The sequence below is a fragment of the Nyctereutes procyonoides genome, unplaced genomic scaffold (assembly GCF_905146905.1).
Source record: "Nyctereutes procyonoides isolate TBG_1078 unplaced genomic scaffold, NYPRO_anot_genome, whole genome shotgun sequence".
In the NCBI taxonomy this organism is placed as follows: Eukaryota; Metazoa; Chordata; class Mammalia; order Carnivora; family Canidae; genus Nyctereutes; species Nyctereutes procyonoides.
In genome coordinates this window covers 51,690,087-51,708,258 of record NW_026575142.1, presented here as the reverse complement: position 1 = coordinate 51,708,258, position 18,172 = coordinate 51,690,087, and the positions used below count along the sequence as shown (strand labels likewise).

At 45.7% G+C, this 18,172-nt stretch overlaps 1 protein-coding gene across 14 annotated transcripts in view; it reads right to left on the bottom strand.

The window, feature by feature from the left end:
- The window catches only part of LPP (LIM domain containing preferred translocation partner in lipoma), a 674,822-nt gene that overhangs the window by 565,004 nt on the left and 91,646 nt on the right, over positions 1–18,172 (bottom strand). The window contains exon 3 of one of the 14 annotated variants that reach the window (XM_055308464.1): positions 16,033–16,207. The exons of 12 other annotated variants lie outside the window; for them this stretch is intronic. The gene's annotated coding sequence lies outside the window, so the exon portion shown is untranslated. Of the gene's footprint in view, positions 1–5,628; positions 5,691–16,032; positions 16,208–18,172 lie in introns of those variants that run through there. One more of the 14 variants, XM_055308470.1, reaches the window with a different exon arrangement.

Here is an 18,172-nt window from a genome sequence, read left to right as displayed (position 1 = left end):
ACCATCAGAGGAGGGACTGCAGAGTGAGACGATGGGGGTATCCTACATAAATTTTAAATTCCTTTCCAACCTGTGGTTTATGATTCAGTCCTAGAGATCAGCACCTAACACAAAGCATGGCACATATTAAATGTTCAATAATTATTAGTTCTCTGTTGTCTAAAATAAATGAAGAACACAGGCAAGAATGAGCAGTCAGAAACCAGAAGTCTTCAATTCTGTTAGCCATCATGGTGCCCTGCTTGACAATTAAGCTGTGAAAGTGAGCTGACTGACACATCACCCCACTAATCACCAAGACTGACTCACCAAATACTACGGCTTACACAATTCACTACTAATTAAATACCAGTCTCTGCCATCCTCCCTGATGGAGGAGGTGAGGACAGGTGTGTGTGTGTGTGTTCTATCCTGTTTTACTTGCCAGGCTGAAGCTTAAAAAAAAAAAAAAAAAAAAACGGAACAGGCATAAGAGCATGAGACACATCCTCCCTGTACCATCTCTTTGCCACACGATGCTGGGAAGCCCCTTCTTCCTTCTTTTTTTATTGAAGCATCACTTGGCTCCTAAGTAGAATGAGGGCAACATTCCTAAGCCTGCCACCATCACAGACCCGTTGTAAGGCTGTGATGAGTTAAGGGGCGTGGAAGGAGTTAGTCCACGGTAGAGCCCTAGGTGAACCTACATCACATATCGCAGTCCGCAACGGGTTAGTCACAGTCAATAAATTATTACTTTTTATGACTGGTCTTCCCTGTGGTTTTCGCATGATAGCACTAAGCATTTATAACTATTAAAGTATGCTTTTTAGCAAACTTATGGGTAGATCTATCAAAGAAACCCGGAATCCTGTTGCATTCTTCTCAACTCCACTTTCAACCCTGCGGCACCACCTCATCACTGCATGCAGTTTAGCTCATTCACACACCCACCTCCATGGCACCGAAGGGCCCACAGGCGGCTCAGTCAAGATGAACGCCACCCACGGAAGGGAAGGCTGCTGCAAACCCCAATCCCAAAATCTAAGTCAACCAGGTGGAAGAAGATAGTGAAGGGAGCTGAATGTTATACTAAATATATATATATATATATTTATATATATATATCGGCTATGATATACAGTGAGCAAGGGTCCGCAGAGGGGGCATCCGGTTTGTGCTCTCTTTCAAGTTAAGGAGGATATGGCACAGTCAGAGCTTCGTGCAAGCTGATGAGCTCAGTATCGCTCAGGACACCCTGTAAGAGAAATATGAGACATGAAGGGCCAATCTGGAAATATGTTACATTCATGCTTTAAGAGGCCTTCAAGACCCGTAAGCACTTCACTTTTCAGGTGGAGAAATGAAGGCCCAGGGACTTGAAGCATCTTGACCAACTCCCAGAGCAAGTTCCCGGCCCAGCTGCCATCAGAACACAGACCTCTTAGCTTTCACCGTCTCTGGAGCGAGCATTCCCACATCATCAGCTCCCATCCCGCTCGCTCTCCTACTCCCAGGACTCGGAAGCCAAGCAGTGGCCAGCTCCAGCCAGGAGGCCACTGCAGCCAGGTGGGGAGGGCAGGGCCTGGCTCTTTGGCCCCAGCGGGGAGGAAGGCCCCTCCACCAGGGCCTCCTCAGAGCAATGCCTTTCCACAACCACGCAGTGTGCTGGAGAGGCACGGGCTGCCTCAAGACCTCTAAGCCCAAGGGCTGCAAGCTTCGGTCAAGGAGCAGAGAAGCCTCCCCTTATCTCAGCAGAGAAAATAATGCCTTGCTTTCAGAAAGGAAACAGGAATGATCCACTTAGGCTGGAACGCCTTCCATGAGGAATGGAAAAAGACCAACTTTTGCAACATAACCGTTGTAGTGTGTTGACAACACACCACTGAACCCAGATAGGCAAAGGGCATCAGAAATCACACCTTCTCTCCTAAAGGAAATATGACTGGAGTCCGCTCTAGGGCCAGAACTTGGCATTTCTGTCTCTTCCTAACCTTCATCCATGACAGGCAAGTGACTCATCCAATTACTGGCTGGAAAGCCAGCACCTCAGTTTCACATCCCTCGTTCCCTTTCCAAAGGTGTGAGGGAGCTGTGGGGGCTGCCTCCTCCGGGTCCTGCTTCTCCCACGGGGGAGCCAGAACTTGTAAGAGAAGGAGACTACTAACAAGGCCGCTCGGAGGCCGTGCTGACTAAGTGCACACCTGTTCCCACAACTCGGTGATGCCATAGCCCAATTCTCCTCTGACAGCAAGAGGGACACAGGTGGGGGGGTGGGGGGACAACCGGGAAGGCACAGTCAACGCATTCATCTCCGCCCTCAGCACGAAGGTATCTGCCAAGCAAAGTCTAATAATGCGTCCAAGGCATATTTAAGGAAATCACAAAGAAAAATTCAAGACCAGGGTTTTGTTTTGTCTTCTTAAGTTCAAACCACAGAAAGTATTTGGAAGAATCAGAAACTACTTTCCGCAGGGAATTCCACAGAAACTGGAAAATCTTGGGCAAAATTAGAACCAAAGAAAACAGAAATAGCAGAGATCTTGGCGATCACCAGATCCAGCCCTGCCACTTTGACTGAAAAAAAAAAAAAAAAAAAAAAACGGCCGGAGAGAGAGCTTCACAGCTGGATGGCGGTCGGATGGACTGAGAACCCACATCTGCTGACTCCAAGAATAATTTCTTAGTCCTCATTCCAAGCTAGCATTGACTTGAACACTGACTCCAAATTAAACCTACATGTGACTGAAAGAAAAGGGAAAATAAACTGTTCTCGGTGGCAGATGCTTGGAACATTGGCTTCTTTCTCCAAACTTCACAGTTCACGTTCTGCATAAGATGGAAACCAGTGGGGTCCTATTTTGTCAGTTGCGAATGCACATTTCTTAGGAATGCATTGCATGTCTGGTATTCTCTCCCAACTCCCTCTCCCTGTGCCTCTTTTTGCCATATATGGCACTGAGCTCTGATGCCTGGGTCACAGAACTCAGGCCTCGGGTATGAACACAATCCGGTTTCTGAGCTGTTTGTCTTTACTGGAAATCTGAAGAATCCATCTAGGAAACATTTACTAAAATGCAAAAGGCAGGAAGAATTGATTCACACCCTGAACTTGGCACAGAGAAAAAGAGGTTTCTTTTGCTCACCCAAAGGTTTGCTAACGGGATCCTGGGGACAAAGTATCAAGTTTAACAAAGGTAGGAGGGTTTCTGTCTCAAGAATTGTGCATGTGTGTGTGTGTGTGTGCGTGCATGCATGCACATGTTCACACAGGTGTTGGGGGGAGAACTGCTCTCACACACGTGAGAGACAAAATGACACTGATAAAGCAAGACACAACCAGCTGGCCCATCAGAACATGTCCTCGGCATTTATCTTTCTTGATATGACTTAGTTACCTCTTCATGTGGTGTCTGACTTTCAAACGCTTGCAAACTATGTTTCAGACGCAGAAAATCTCTTTGAAAGCAGTGCTAATCCACAATTGCCATTCCAATTTAAAACAAAAAAAAAATGTTTTAAGTATCTATAATACCAAACGATACTTTTGAAAGGAATTATACAAAGAGAATTCAATACACACATCCTCTAGACATGAAAAACATAAAAGAAGAGCAATGCCAGGGCAGAAAAGGATAGCTACATTGAGATGGGGTGAAACTGAGGCTGCCCAAGAATAGAAATGACTTGCCCAATGGCATAGGGTCAGTATGATGAAGCCTGTCTTGATGTGGAGCACAGAAAATCTAAAAAGAAAGCATAAGGAACTGTACAAGGGCCTTGTGACCTCCAAGAACAAAGAGAGAAAGCCCCCTGGTTAACCCTCAGCAGTGCACAACCCTCACTGCAGCACATGGCCACCCACATACTAGCTTTGTGATTTTCAGGAGTGCACTTTCCATCTCCTCGGGGAGGACTAAGAGTGGACAGAGACCGCATCCTATATGGCAGGCAGACAATCCTGCTCAGAATCCAACGTCCATCAGCTGAAGCAGAACCTGAGCAAGTTATTTATCCTTTCAATATCCCTAGAGATTCATCTGCAAACTGGACGTAACCATTTCTACCTTATGGGGTACTTAAAAAGGTTAAATGGGCTTTTTACAAATCCTGTACCTAGCAGTGTTTGACATATAAGCACTTAATAAACTGCACCTCTTGATAGCATGTCCCTTCATGATTCCTACTACAAGACGCATGAGTGGTTTGGTGAGATGGTAAAAGTCAAAGAGCCTCTGGTTCAAATCCCCACACTTTATCTCCTCCTAACCGTGAACTGTGAACCTAACTGTGGAGTCTCCTTTGCGCTGGTGTGGTTGAGATCTTAGCTGAGAGAGGTTCTTTAGAAATTGTCTTGCAATGTGAAAATGGAAAGTACAATTATATAGGTCAGAACCTTCTTTGGGGAATAACAGTGTCGTGTGAATGTGGGTGCCACATAAATATCAGTGGAGGAACAAGAGGCAGCCCATGCTCTACTGCCCTCACAAAAAGCAAATTCAGGGGCGCCTGGATGGCTCAGTCAGTGAAGCATCCGATGACTGGTTTTAGCTCAGGTCGTGATCTCAGGGTCATGAGATCGCGCCCCCTAATTGGGCTCAGTACTCGGTGCAGAGTCTAAATGGAATTCTCTCTCTTCCTCTTCCTCTGTCCCTTTTACTCATTCTCTCTCTCTCTCTCTCTCTCTCTCTCTCTCTCTCTCTCACTCTCACCAAATAGATAAATCTTTTTGAAGAAGGGAAATTTAGAGTTTAAACAAAAAGTTTCCTTATAAATAGCTTGACTGCCATGCTACTCCTTTCATAAATGTTCCTGAGACAAACGCTAGGCCCAGAACCCCACCATGGTAGCAAGGATTGCTGCAAACTACCACTCAGCACAGAGTAATGAGTAATAATGAAATGCTAGCCAGGGGGTGCCCTGACTCACAAGCCAGGCATGACCCTGGTGAGGAGGCCTGGGGAAGAGTCACCTGAAGTGACCAAGCTAAAAGGCCTTCACCACGTAGAATGTCATAGCCAATGTGAGGAAACAGCAAGGGTCTGCTTTCCCTCTGGGTCCCTCTTCCTTGTTCACACAGGTGCCACTTTCTCAACTTTGACAGATGTCCATGGAGGTGGAAAGCGAAAGAAAACAGTACTGTGGTCCTAGGGGCTGCCAGTGGCCTTGAAGCACCTCCAGGACCATGGTTTTCACAGTAAGTTCCTCAGAGGCACAGAGTTCTGGAAACACAAGCTGGCCCAGGGTGGAAGCCTATTGGATCCTCCAACCACAGCACCACCGTATAACTACACTTTGGTTATTTCACCTACTGGGATTTCACATCACATGTCGTGAGGGGTCTGACAAAGGACTGTACAGAGGAGAAAGTCCTGAAGACACTGAGGCCCAAAGAGCCTGCTGTCGAAAGTGATACAGCCAGTAAATGCTTGGACCACACAGAGCTTTCCTGGAAGAAGGCCTGGGAATGAGAGGCTGATGGGAAGCCAGCAGAGAAGGTAAGAAAGCTCCAGAGGGCACGCACTGCAACTAGAGAGATCAACCCAGGCGCCCCGAAGGCTGGAAATCTCTAGAAGGGTTGGAGAAGCCAGAAGTGAAGGATCATGGGAGCTAGACAGAACAGGTATCTCGGGTCTGGAACTTCTTTACCTTCTGTCCTCCGTGCTCATCTCTGAGACTCACACCCAGGCGAACCGTCCCAGGAGAAAGGCCTCCCCGCGTGGGGCTGGGACCCGGGAGGAGGAGGGCGGACTGGACAAAGGGCAGCACCCGCTCTTACTCTGTCTCTGACCATGCGTATGCTGCGCTGGCACCTGGGGTGGGGGGGGAGCCCTCGGAGACGACGACGGACGTGAGCTCTCCATTCCTCCATCTTTGCACAGGCCAAATAGGGATAAGGGATCCACATCAACCCAAGAGTTGTCTGGCAAAAGCACAGGGAGGGCCCTCCAATCTGCTTAGTAACAGCAATAGAAAGTGCTAAATAAGTGAGTCAAGAAATATTTCTGGAAGAGCTATTCAACTGGAATGCTTGGAGAGCCACCCGCATTGCAATAACTCGATCTGTCCTCATCGTTTAGAACACGCACGAGCCCGGCTTGAAAAAGGGGACTTCACAGCTCCAGAGGCAGCCAAATAAATAAATACACACGTAGAAATCTCTCGGTGGCTTTACCGAAGTTAGCAGGGAGAAAGTTATGTTCGCAGTAAGGATGTGATTTCATTCTTCTCTCTCTGTCTCATTTCACATCTTTTCCCCAACCACTTTTGGTAGTGAGCAGTTTGTCATGCATCCAAGGGAAGCGACACAGCCTCCTGCGTGGCCGATCCATCTAAAAAACATATCATCTGTCTGTACGGCAGAAAGCCCAGTTGGAATAAGCAAGTTCTGTGCGTTCAACTAGAAAACACTTCTTGTTCTCGCTGTCAAAATAATTCTGTATTAAACTTCTGGGATATGTGACTAATGTGCCTGGAACCTTTTGGAGCGACTGGTTTATTTATTTTAGGGAGGGGAGCGCGGCTGCTGGCGGCGGGGGTGGTGACAGAGAAAGAGGAGGAGGAAGAGAAGAGGAGGGGAGGAATGGGAAACAGGGAAGAGGCAGAGGGGCCGGCGGCCCCTGGAGTCTGCACGGCTCGCTTCAGCCCCAGAAGCCCGAGGAGGAGGAGCTGGGCCAGGCCAGGAGGGAGAAGACAGATAAAGACTGGCAGTGCACCCGTCCCAGAGTCAAGGCTGCCCAACAGTTCCTCAAAAGACTCGGGAAACGAAAAAGTAAAAGCAAAACAAAACACACACACTTCATCAGAGTAATCCTATCACAGCTCCTTCCAAAACCCATAAAAGCTCCCTACTGCTTATGGGAAAAAGCTCCAAACACAGCAGTGGGACACGGGAAACTTCTATGATTTGATAGAGAAGCCTCACCTCCCTGCACCTTCCAGATGCAGCCTGCCACCCACCCTCCACCCCCCGGCCAGTTCCTCCACATAGTCTCATGCCTCTGCTAGTCCCTCTGTCTGTCTGGAAGACGCGGCTCTTCTCCCTTGTTCATCACAGCCTAGCTATCTTTCAAGGCCTAGAATGTCGCCGCCCACAGCGAAGCCTTCCCCAGTGGCAGCCAGTGGACACCTTACCCTCCGCATGCTCCTAACTCTGGCATCGATCACTTGACAGTCTGCCCCCAGGTACTCCCTGCTTGTTGGCACACCTGTCTGCCGGCTCCCTGGCCCACCTTCCCTCCCCAAGCACCCACAGTGTGCATGCATACGTAGGTACCGAGCGCTCTGCGATCAGTGGTCCTCTGCACCTTTCTCGGGATGCCCCAGAGTAGTCTGAGGGCTGCATTCACCAAGCACTAAGTGCATGTATACCCATCATTGATCCTTTGTGCCTTCCACAGCAAAGCATCTTTAGCTTTGAAAAAAGTTGAAAGACAAAAAAAAAAAAAAAAAAAAAAGAAAAGAAAAGAAATCAGCTCAGAGATCTTCAGGAAAAAAAAGGTGGGGAATTTGCTCGTGCTGAACCTCTACAATCAGCACCTGGGAGCTGCCCTTCTCCAGCCTCAAACAGGTCATGTCGCTAAAGTCTCCTCTCCTGCTCTGAGCCAGAAGTGGGTGGAAGGGTGGGACATTCAGTGAGGAGGGGGTGACAGGAGGGGACACTTCCAGGGGAAACAGACAAGGTGATGAGGTCAATAGATCTCAAACCCATCAAATAGGTTGAAATCACCTGCCTACTTTCTGTTTCGTTTTGATTTCCAACCCCCCCCCCCCATTTTCTTACTTGTAACTAGTTATATATTAAGAAGGGAAAGAAGGGAGGAGGTGTTTAGAGATGGAGAACAGGACGGGGCTGCAAGCAGGACTGCAAGCAGGACGAGGATGAAAGAAATACTGAGCTGGCTGCGTGCTGCTGGTCAGCTCTGGCAGTCCCACCTCCTGAACTTTCTCTCCACAGTTACTTGGCAGAGACAGCTTCAGAAAACAGTTTGCACTTTCCTTCTCCAAACCCGCCCTCCCTCCCCCACCTCATTTAAAAAATGAGTTCCAACCTCCTAAAGAGGAAAAGGAAAAATGAGACCCAATTCACTTCACATTTTCTACCACTTAAGGAAAACCATTTCTTGGAGTGAATGCTTTATGATTCAGAGAATAACCTTACTCTCTCATCCTGCTTCTCTCTGCTTCTGCACCCCCCTCACATCCTTTCTTCAACTTGGAAGTAATCCTCTGCCCTCAGAGAAGAGCCCTCCTTCCATTCAAAATCTTCATCTCCCTCCCTCTCTCTCTCACTCTCTCTGAATCTCCCACTCTTTTGCTATCTTTCTCGCTCTCTCTCTCTCTCTCTCTCTCTCTCTCTCACACACACACACACACACACACACACGTTTTGTTTCTATTGTTTGCCTTCATAAGAAAACGATAAATACCCACAAAGGGTAATTCATTTATTCACTCATTTATTCATTTTTAAATAAAGCTTAATAAGCACCTACTCTGAAAGAGCTAATATTCTAACGGCCCAACAGAAACTGTACAGAGATGCCAACGGTGATGTCACAGGAGAAGCATTCGGGATAGACCACCTGAGCCCGAGGAACTGTGGAAGCCTTCTCATGTAGGACACCCGCAACACGGTCGACTCCCTATGACAATCTGTTAAAAGAATTAATGAGTATGTTGAATGAGTGGACAAATAAAGAAATGGATAAAGATGTATCTGAGTTTAGCCTCAAAAGGATGAGGAAGATTTGGACGGGCACAAATCAGAGAGCCAACAGTTCACAGGTGAGGATCACAGCTTCACAGAGGCAGGGAAAAGAGAGGCCCAACTCAGGAATGCCCAGAAGCCTAGTGCAGAAGGGAAATGCTATCGTTGGAGGCCATGGAGAGGTATTCACTTGACACACTCACACCCTGTAGCACTTGCTACATGATGGATGATCTAGTCCCTGGTTTGCTTTTACAAATACTAACTCATTTAATCCCCATAACAACCCTACTTCCATTTCACATAGGAGGAACCAAAGCCCAGGGAGGGTCAATAACCTCCCCAGATAAGAGGGTTGGCGGGTGGTGGAGGAGCCTGGCTGCAAAGTCTGGCTCTCCACTGCTGCATTATTCCATCCCGATATTATATCAGTATCCTCTGGACAGGCCCCCAAGGGCCAGACCAAGGAGTCCATGCTTCATTCTACAGGCAAAAGGAGTCAACTCAAGGTTTGGGGAGCTAGAATAGGAGGGTCACATTTAGGGAGAATATTTTGCATTTGTGAACTAAGATTTATCAGAGCTCATGGATGGATTAGGGAATAAGAGATGAATCAAGTTCAACATCAGTCCCTACCCACCCCACCGTGGCCAGCCACACGCTCCTAAATCAATGTTTCACTGTCATATACGTCGTCCAACAGGATATACAGTAATTTTTCTCTGTGTATGCTCACACCCTGCAATTTGATTTTATATATATATATATATATATATATATATATATATATATATATATATTAGAATAGTCTGTTCAGATCTGGTTTCCGGGCCAAAGATTCCACAGAGCCTGCCATGAGGGACAGCATGGCCGCAGTCGGTGGTGAATGGCCTCCCAGCCCAGCCTCATGCTCCGAAAGGCAGCATTGTACATGTACTGAATAGCCACAAAAATAGCTCGGCTAAAGGACACAGGGAAAAAAAACTGCACTCTTTAGAACTGACGTGTTTTTCCTTTTCTCTCTACCACTGCTTCTATGACCTAGTAAGGAGGTATCCCGGTGGAAGAAGCACTGGGCCAGAGTTCAGGCAGCCAGGATTTGGGTGTTGATTGCCACTTTCTTTTAAACGCCACCTCTGACAAGCTCTAGGCCTCAGTTTTGCTATCTGTAAAATAAGAGGCTGGTTCTCAACTATAGTGGTTGTTGCCCTGTGTTTGAGAGAGAGAGAGAGAGAGAGAGAGAGTGAGAGTGTGTGTGTGTGTGGTGGTATGTGTGGGGTGTCAAGACAGATACGAGTGCATTTTGGTTGACATAGGATTTTTTTAATCTTAAATCTTTCCAAAATGTTCTATAAAGTAGAGCCAAAAACTAGGGTATGGAGGGTGAGTTGGCTGGCTATGTGGGGTTACAGAGCAAAACAGATTTCCACAAATAAAATGTCATACTTGGGGGCGCCTGGGTGGCTCAGTCAGTTAAGCATCTGCCTTCGGCTCAGGTCATGATCCTGGGGTCCTAGGTTCAAGCTCCGCATGGGGTTCCCTGCTCAGCAAGGGAGGGGTCTGCTTCTCTGTCTCCCCGTCCCTCCCCTCTGTTTGTTTTCTCTCTCTCTCTCTCTCTAATCAACAAATAAAATCTTTAAAAAATAAATAAATAACATGTCATTGTGGTTCCCTTGGTAAAGGGTGACATAGATCATTTTCCTTTGTTTTAGACTTTCCCTATACATTCTAAATTAAGTAACCTGAGGTGTTTTCCAAAACTTTAACAATGATTATCATTGATGAATGGATTTGAGGAAACCTCTCCTGCGTTTGTTTTACTCTTCTGCACGGTTTAAATTCTCTTCGGCCAAACATTTTTTAAGAAATAATAAAACTACAGCATTTGAAAATAAAAGATAAGAGAAAGCCTAAAAATGAAGAAAAAAACAAAAGTCAAAACTCACCCCCGCAGCCTCCCTACACTTACCCGAATACATTTTCTAAACACTAATCTTCCTGCCCTGGCAGCCACAGCCAGTGGACGCAGCACACTGTGGAGGTGGGGGCCCCCCTCGTTCCTTCAACTCAGTGCTTTCCCTTTTTTCCCCAATTAATTGAAATCCATTACTATGTGGTGACAAGTACGGTGAGGACAGTGGCTTCCCTCACACAGCTGTTGTTGAGGCCCAGCGGCTAAAAAAAGACTGCAAGCACTTTGTCAATATAGGGTGTTTAATCACTGAGCAGACATGAAGTCCTCCTGGGGGACTGCAGCGATGGGCACTATATTTCTATGGCTTGGCTTCAGTGATGATGATGACGACGACGATGGCAACAACAACAACAACAAGCATAATCATAAGCAGCTCACCCACTGGACACCCTGGCCTTGCCGCCAATCACTAAAAATACAAAGAAGCAGACTCCTTTCTCCATGCACAAGACACTCCACATTATCACATCCTGTTAAAACGGGGCAGGTTTTATTCATAATAGCTGGCGGTCTTACAGGTGATTTTTATTTTCTTCTTCGGCTCTCATTCCCCATTTTCTCAATCTTCTACATGAGAATGCATTGCTTTTATACTTCCAAAAAAAAAAAAAAAAACACAGAAGATCATTTTTAAAGACTTGTAAACAACCACCACCATAAATAAGCCAGGCTCTCCTTTCACAGAGTTTAAACATGAGCCTTCCTCACCAGTGAGCCTGCAGGGGATATTCTGTAACTAGGTCACCGGATTTCACTCCATCCCGGTGTACCTCTCCAAATGTTCACCAAAGCCACCAATATCTCATGAGGTTAATTTTGGACAACTGCTGAGTTGAACTAAAAGGAACACATTTAGTCAAAAAGCATTTAGGGAATGCCTCTAATATTCTTGGCACAGCAGGAGTCACCAACATGAAGAGGCCACCCCACCCTCCAGAAACCTACAGAAGGTAGGAATTAATACACACGCATAAATAGGAATAGCTCAAGGTACAATGTGATAAGTTCTAAAAGCGTTCCAGCTCAAAGCAGTGTGGGGGTTCTAGGAAAGGAAAGGTTATTTCTAGCTGCTGGGATGAGGAATGGCTTCGGGACAGAGTTAATGTCTCAGCAGGACGAGAAACACCAACAAAGGCAAGGAGGGGAGCAGATCCGAATCCAGAGTACAGTTCAGCTGGCCGGAGCCCAGGGGCACTGAAGAGTGGCCTTCACTCTGGAGAGGAAGACTGTGTCAGATGGTCCTGAGGACACGGGACACCAAGCTAGGGAGTTGGGGTGTACTGGCTCGGCGGTGGGGGTGGGGGGGAAGGTGCACTGTCTCCACGTGCATCCAGGTGCCATAGCAACCGTTTCACCCGAAGCCATCCTTTTACATGTAGGAGTAAATTAAATGAGTGAAGAAAAAGTAGAGACGACAGACAAATACCTAAGTTAGTATAAACAAGCCACACTATGTTCCCAAGTAAAATCGATGGGAGTCACCGTGAATACCTCCCAAACTAGAGAACACATGCCCTCGGTGATGAAAATCTGGTGAGTGTGGGGAGAATGAATGAGGAGGGAAATAGCAGAAGTCATGGCTCGGCCTTTCGGTGGTTCCCAGTGAGCCAGGCCAAAGCGGCTCAAGCCCCTGCTCTGGAGCCACTCATTCAAACATCTGTGTCCATTCCTGTGACACCCTCTCCACAGTCTGAGCCACCGCAAAGAAGCACCAATACTTTTGGTGAGGAAATTCTCCTTCTCGATAGGATGATAACATCATAAGATTGAAGGTTCGCTAGGGTCAGGAAAAAAAAAGCATACTGTATCCGAAAGAGAAGGAAAAGGAAAAGGAAAAGGAGAAAAGAAAAGAAAGAAAAGAGAAAGAAAAGAAAAGAAAAGAAAAGAAAAGAAAAGAAAAGAAAAGAAAAGAAAAGAAAAGAAAAGAAAAGAAAAGAAAAGAAAAGAAAAGAAAAAAGAAGAAAGAAGGAAGGAAGGAAGGAAGGAAGGAAGCAGGCGAGCAAAAGAGCAGAGACAGCTTTTCTGCCCCTAAAACATCGGTTCTTCCCCCTTGCTGAAGAGTATCATCCCTCCGGGTACTCGTTTTTTTAAAAATTCAGATACTCAGGGCCCCACTCTGGCCTATTCCAACCAGAATGCACAGAGGGGAGTCCCAGGCACAGTCACTATTACACAGCTCCCCAGCTGACTTTAACACGCAGCTGGGGTTGAGAGTCACTGCTGGCAGTCTGGGCAAAAATGCTCAGAAGAAACTGAAAGGTCAAATAAATGAGAAGAACTGACAGCCTGTTGGGCTCAAGTTCAAAGTAACCCCTAATCACATACTGGTTGCTTTTCAAGGCCTCTCTCCCCCTGGTTGGGGGCATCCGGGGTGAACTCTTTATAGGAGAGTATCAGGTTCCCCTGAGCCTGACAGCAGAGGCCAGGGGAGGGTCACCAGCATCATGTAATCAGTGAAGGTGGGTGCTCACAACGGAACACAAGTGAAGGCCATCGGGAGAGTGAGAGCCAGCACCAGCCCAAGCGAAGCTCTGTGCAGTACTGTCATGGGATGGGGACAAGGAGGAGCATGTAGATCTCGAACTCCAGCCGTCAATATCATGGCAGCATAGGGTGTAAGAAGGAACTTTGCAATTAGACACACGCTGGCTCTGTCACTTTCTAAGTGATCGTAAACAAGTGCTTTAATCAATCTGAGCCTAAATTTCCTTATTTGCAAATATATGCCTTGCGTATTGTTTTTTTTTTTTTTAGGACTTGGAATAACAGTGTACACAGTCCGGCCCACGCTAGTGCTCAGGCAATACATGTCAGTGAATATATTATCATTATCATTATTAAGCAAATAAAACCAACCCGAAATTGTCTCCAAGATGGCATGCCATCACCAAACCAGAAATTGAAGACAAAAACCAGAAATACATGTGGTAGGCAACCAAACCTGCATCTCCCAGACCAGGAGGAAGTATTATTTCTACTCCCAATGTCAACTCAACCCCAGCGTGCTTAACCGTAGATGTCAAGTCATTGTTTTTCAGTCAGGCCTCTCGGCAATTACAAACTGGCTCAGACTTCAAAAGTCATTAGGTCTCACCTTTCCTCTATCCAAACCTTTGCCACGTGAGAGAATGGCAAAGTTGAAAGGTCTTTGGAGGTGACCATCTGCCCACCATGCAAGGCTTGCCAGAGCCACATGGCACCAGAGGAGCATGTCCATCTTCAAGAGGGTGGTCCATTTCAATTACACTTAGAAGTCAATAGTCAGCATAAAACTATAAACACAACACTAATTAACGAGTTTACCAACACTTCTTATTAGACACGTGGTAGAGAAATTACGTGCTTACTCTGTAGGTGCCAGGGTCAGCACTAGAGTCAGGGCTAAAAGCCAGAGCTGTGGAATTCCATGCACCAGGATGGCAAAGGGGTCAGATGCTCAGACTCCACCACGACCAGGTACCCTAGACACTAATGTCCTTCCCTTCTCTAAGCTGTGGGTTCCCTTTCTTTAATGAGAGGATACTCCTTGATTTCCTTAAGGATTACTGGAGAACGAGTGGGTAGTGACCATGGAAACCATTTGTTCCAGTCTGACCTTGAGACACCTACATCTTGCTTTCCTGTACAAAAGCTTAAAAATCCACTGATAGAAAATTTGTAGCCATTTCCTGCTTGGGTCAAATGCCACTATCTGAGCGTCAGAGTCGATATTAAGCCAAATCTGGGGCTGAAATCTATCAGCAGCAGAATCTGAATTTCATTGATACAAGAATAAATATGAAATTTCTCAGTGTTGAAGATAACCAGTAATTGATGTTGCTGTACAGGATTTTGAAGGTTTTCCTGATCATGAGATGTTGAGGACACAAATTTGGCATCCTACTTGCAATGTGTCTTCAAAAACATGTAAAAAATTCCTAAACAGGCCCTTTCTGGAAAGATCTGTGGACTTAAGTAGAATTAAACAACTAAAACTAAGAAAAAGTTCTTAATAGACATTCTTTTTAATGTCATAAAATGCAACTACCCGTGACGTGCTCACTTGGACATGGAGTGTGTGTGGATGGGAGCAGGGAGTCAGGAAGGCTTCCAGAGAGCAGAACACATAACCCCAAATGCAAGTTGCAAGCCCTGAATCTATGAACACCATCAGAGGAAGAGGTGCTCTGGAACGGCATGCCAGGTGGCAGCATGTACAGGAAAAGCCACAAATTTCACGGCCTTTCACATCCTGTTTTGAGTCTCAGTCCTGTGACTACTACCTCTGTAACCTGGGAGAGTAACATAAAGTCTCTGAACCTCAGTTTCCTCATCTGTAACATGGGGCAGTATCTGTATTTTGAGCGCACGTTGGAAAGATCGTCCATGGTGCCCAGTAGAAGCGCCTCGCACGGACCCCGGCTGTGGATATGACATTCCAGATTTCCTCTGCTCCTCTGCAGTTAGGAACCCACACACTTGGTGGATAGGCTCAGCCTGCTTGAGCGGCACACTGCCCTATGAGATGCTTTATAACCCTGTTGCTGAAGCAATCAGGAGGCTTTCCATGTCTCCAACAAGGCAAGGGGTACTTTCCCAAGAAAACGTGATAGGAATAATACTTAAGTGAGCCACCCAAACATTTTCTAACTTCCCTCGCATGAGGCAGGAGTGAGTCAGAATGTGAAGGTTTATCTGTGTTTATCCAGCACGACACGGAGGACAGAGATGCTGTGCTATGACCGGTGAGTGTGGCTGAGAAAGACAAGGCCTCCAGGGGACTGAACAGTCAGGTATCCATTTCTGCTGGAAGTCCTATGGGGAGGTGACACCACAGGAAGGCGACAAACCTTCAGTAAGAGATGCCCTGGGGATTTTTGATCATTCAGCTACACAAGCCTCATCTCTTACCTGAGGAGAGGCGATGAAGGAATTCTACCCAATGCATCTGACGGGCCTGAGTTTGTTGATACCCCAAAGAGGAAGATGCATGTGGAGTAGGGAATATTCTCCTCTATATCCTTCAAACCCTTTGCTCTGATTCTTCCTTCTCCGAGCAATGCCTCTGCCAACCGATCCCATTTCCACAGCATCTGAGGCAGAGCCCAGATACTGGCAAGCCAATTAATGCAAAGCTCTTGCTCCCAGGCATGTATGAAAACGGCACTGGGTTGATCCTGGGCTGCCTTCTGCATCTGACTAATGCAAACCAATTTCCTCCCCATCCCACCATGGAAGCCCTGATTTGCTATTTTCAAAAGGTGGGGAGGTGAGGAGTTCCAGGCTTAAAATGATGAGGACCAGATACAAACTGCACTGACCACATGATCAAGTGAAGTCCTGTCTCATAACTGCCAGAGTCTTCCAAATCACCAGGGGCAACACTTACTGAGCCAGTAGTCTTACTGAATTCTTCCTACCCTTATAAGGGCGGCTTCATCTGCTTTGGCTGTCACCTTCTTTTGTAGTTGTGGAATATATCATTTGCAGAGTTGAATTTCTTAAGAGCAGGTGGGCAGATCCAATTACAGTTTAATGTCTAGTCACTTAAATTCATCAGGCATCTATTGAGCAAAAAACATGTACACAGATGGCCCTGAGCAAGACCCTGGAAGTACAAAGGTGAAATAAGATACAATCACTGACTCGTGTCATATAATCATTGGCCTTGTAGGCATGAAATAAAGGTTAACCATTCAGTGTTGCAATACATAAGTATTATAAATATTAATTGTGATGTTAAAAGTACAGGACATAATTAACAATGGAGAACTGGTTTAAAAAGCAAGCCCAGGGAGGCCTGGGTGGCTCAGATGTTTAAGCGTCTGCCTTCAGCTCAGGGCATGATCCCAGGGTCCCGGGATCAAGTCCAAAATTGGGCTCCTTGCTCAGTGGAGAGTCTGTTCCTGCCTCTGCCTCTGCCTCTGCCCCTCCCCCTGCTTGTGCCTCCACACACTTTCTCTAATAAATAAAATCTTTAAAAAATTTTAAAAAATTAATAAACTAAAAAGCAAGCCCCCAAATAGCAGGCTGTGATGTATACACACACACATGCAAATGGGAATGCTATTCACTATAATGTACTTCAGGGAAATAGGATTCCAGGCAATCTAAGATTTTGTTCCTTACACTATCTTTTTTTCCCAATTTTCTACAATGAAAATTAATTACTTATAAATTCAAAAAGCACCAATAAAATGTTGAAAATAAAGCACACTAAGGGCATCAGTCTTCTGACTTCCCAAAGAGCTCCTGTACTAAACCTAGAGATTTGACACCCTAATCCCTCGCTCCAAAAATCCGTGTGTGTGTCTGTGTTAGTGTACGTGTGTGCCTGTGTTACACATTTGTATGGTTGATACTGACTAACCTAAAATACAAGTCCTTTGTGGGATCCTGGTTGGGTGGAAGAAGACTGGACAAGCTCTGAGAGACAGGTAGTCATCTTTTGGAGTAACTGAAATCGGGAGTAGCTGCTGATCAGAAAAGCTATTCAAGCACAGAAGACACATGGGGCAGAGAAAACCAATAGCCATTTGGTCTGGCTCTTGCACTGGAAAAGCAGAAGGGTATCTCTCCCAACCACAGGCACTGGCTTGTGAACGAGCTGCCTGTCCAAGGGGCAATTCCATGTGTCTATTCCCGGAGACAAGCAGCCATCACTAAATCATTTATTTAATAATGATCCAGAACTAAGCTTTATACCTCTAGAAAGGCCAGAAACATTACACAAATAATTCTTTGCAAATATGTTCATTTGATTTGTTTAGAAGCTGCTGTTAAAAACATACATTTGGAAGGGGAAACCAAACCAGAAACACTGCAACAAGCTAAGTGAAAAATTACGACATCAAGTTCAGAAATACTTAATGAGCACTTACTATATGCCAGGCATTGATTGTAGTAGGTATTTATACTACAGTAAGGAATAAAAGGGCAACAGCCCCTACCTTTACACAGCTTACCTTTGGAAGAATGTAGGAGGAAATCATAAAAACAAAAAGTAGATGTGGAATCCTGGTACTACAGGACACAATACTGCAGGCCTAATAAACTTGACTGTGTAGGTCAAACTAACAAAGCTGTTAATGGGTAGAGGCGTAGGCAGATTTTGGTTCCTGATCAAATATATTTGACAAATTCATACATGAGCTCCAAGAAGCTCTACAGCAAAGAAATATGTCTAAATTTGATCAAGTTTACATTTCCTAATTGTGTTTGACCACAGAACCCTCCTTCTTGTGGAATACCTACCAACAGACCATAGAAAACAAACATTTACCAAAACAAAGTTTGCAAAATGCACAATAGTGGCTGTGCCAAAGATATAAAATTATCATCAGATGGGTTCATTTAAAAAAAGACAGGAATGTTCATTAGGCTCTCTATAAAAATTAACATACTTTTAAGTATTGACTCTTAAAAGTAGGAAAATCTATTTGGAATTCTTCATTTCCCAAAATCTAGGAGACAGAGACTTTGGTATATGTCCCAAATTACCAGAGAATGTCTCCTAAACCCCAAAACTT